Consider the following 2,413-nt stretch of genomic DNA (forward strand, 5'->3'; position numbering starts at 1 on the left):
GGCGGGACGGGCGGCGGGGAGGGACCAGCTGGGACGGAAGCCGGGCGGGCTCAGGCCGGGAACGCCTTCGCTCCCCCCCCGCGGCGGGCGTTCCCCTCCCGCGTTCCGGCCGCCCGAAAACAAGCGAGGCCGTGTCACAAACGTTGCGGAAACCCGCGGGAGTAAGCGCGGAGAGCCCTGTTCCCCCCGCCCGGGGCCGTTCCGCCTGCGGCGAGCGAGGGCGGCAGGTGCGCTGCGGGCCCGTCTGCTCGCGGGCGGCGCCGGGGGAGGCTCAGGCCCACGGTGTCCTTGAAATTATCTGGAACAGCGAGGGGAAAAAAAAATCCAAAAAGACCGCTGTGATTTATTTAGAGGCAGAATTCTAAAAATGTCGCACCAGCGTCTGGAGTGGAGGGCTGGGCTGTGGAGCGAGTCCCGTGTGTGCAGGGACTGGGGCGGCAGCAAAGCAGGGAGATTCTGAGACGAGAGGTTCGGCACAGCTTATGTGACGTTCTTTTATTTTTCTTTCTTTTCGTTCATTTGCTGCCCCGCTTTTAACGTGTAGTTAATTATGCGTAACGCCAGCGAAATCCGTGAGACCGCGTTCACGCCGAGCCTGCAGAATGGGAAAGGCATGCAGGAGCCGGTGCGGCGTAACAACACACGATCCCGTGCTGCTGTTCTGCAGGGGATGTCCCCGCAGTTCATTACGCTAATAGCCCTGCTGCCTTGGCTTTAATGGAAATGAGGCATGATTTATTTACAACTTGGTTGATTCATGGCAAGGGGGAAAAAAAAAACAAAACAACCAAAAAACCGCAGAACTAGACTAAGTACCTTTGTGAAAGAAATACACAGAAGCTATCCCAGATCAGACTCTTGAGCACTTCCAGGTGAAATACATTCTACATGTATTACGTATTAATACATGAGTCAGTTTCCTGCCTGATAGATGTTCTTTTGAGGAATAAATGGCTTGCTTCTTAAAAGAATCAAGTAAGAAAGCCCGGATCTGAATTTGTCAGCAGTAAAAGCTATCAAGAATGTCTTGACAGAGCAATCTTGCTATAGCTGCCTAAATTGAACCTTTATTTTGTAATTATTTAATCTTTCCACATTTATGTTCATGATACCATGTAACAATTTTTCCTATGTTATAAAAATTTTATTTCTTGGATAAACCCATATAATCCCTTTGTAGTTTCAAAGGAGTTGCTCTTGGACATTAACACTTCATATATAACATATGGGATTATGAAGAGGGCTATTGCATTGCACAGCAAGATCTCATCTTGCAAACAGATGACACGAACAGAGGATTGGGCAGACTATCGCTGCCTTCTGTGCTACTCCATCTACAGCAGCAGGATCACCGTCTGAAAGTGTAGCTTTTGCCTAGATGTCTGCAACATGACGTATGTTCTGCGATTCAAGTTTTCATGAGGTCACAGTACACAAAATCATAGGTCCCATTGAGCATATGGGAAAGAGAGTGGGCCAGGTTGTAATCCCAATAAAATTTAACTTTCAGGTTTTTACTGACTTCAGTGAGGACAGCGTTTTATTACCAGTGAAGAGAGCAGGAGAGCTGCTGCAGTGTCCTGATGCAGAAAGCTCATCTGAGCTGGAGAAGCTGCAGCAGTTGTATGCTTTATGTGCACTTCTGGATCCCAGCACTTTTCTTGACAAGACTAAATGGTCAGCAGAACTCATGTAAATGTTTATAATACTGGGAAGCCATTTCAAGGTGGTAGGACAGACTAATTTGAGGTTATGAGGTTATGTTCCCAGAGGCTTTTACACAATAAGATTTGTTATTTCAACAGAAGAAGTCACGAAAGTAAAACTGGGTATTAAGCTGGTTGTACACAGAGCTTTCAGCTGATGCAATGGAACAGCATTTCATCAGTAACTGATGAACTTAAATATGAGATGGAAATCTACAGATAAATAATTATGAAACATAAGCTACCTAAACTTCATCTCACTTAAATAAGAAATCTCTACTGAGAAAAATTTATTTTGTTCCCAGTCGTTGAATGTGTTTTGCTTATTTGTATGAAATTAGGTTGATTTATTTCAAACTTACTCACTTTTCATGTCCAAGTAATGTGGGAGAACTTGCCTGACTGGACAGAAAACTGAAAAAACTCCACTAAACAGCTAGAACAATTGTCTTCTTGTATTAGCACACCAGTGTTTCAGTATGGAATGCAACTTAATTTGTTCAAATTGATGCTGACCATGGAATATATGTTATGACATTTGCTTAAGATAGTTGCTGTGTTTTTAAAAAATAATGACTCATTATGGCAAGGCTGTCCGTTATGAAATTCTTCTTTTGTTCCCAAGATACATACCAACAGAAAGGTCACACTTGAAAGGACTGTTATGCACACTCAACAGGAATGTCTAAGATCTAAATTGGGCAGTG

This window comes from Chamaea fasciata, unplaced genomic scaffold (assembly GCF_029207755.1).
Source record: "Chamaea fasciata isolate MVZ Bird 193981 ecotype frontalis unplaced genomic scaffold, bChaFas1.0.hap1 SCAF_14, whole genome shotgun sequence".
Classification (NCBI taxonomy): domain Eukaryota; kingdom Metazoa; phylum Chordata; class Aves; order Passeriformes; family Sylviidae; genus Chamaea; species Chamaea fasciata.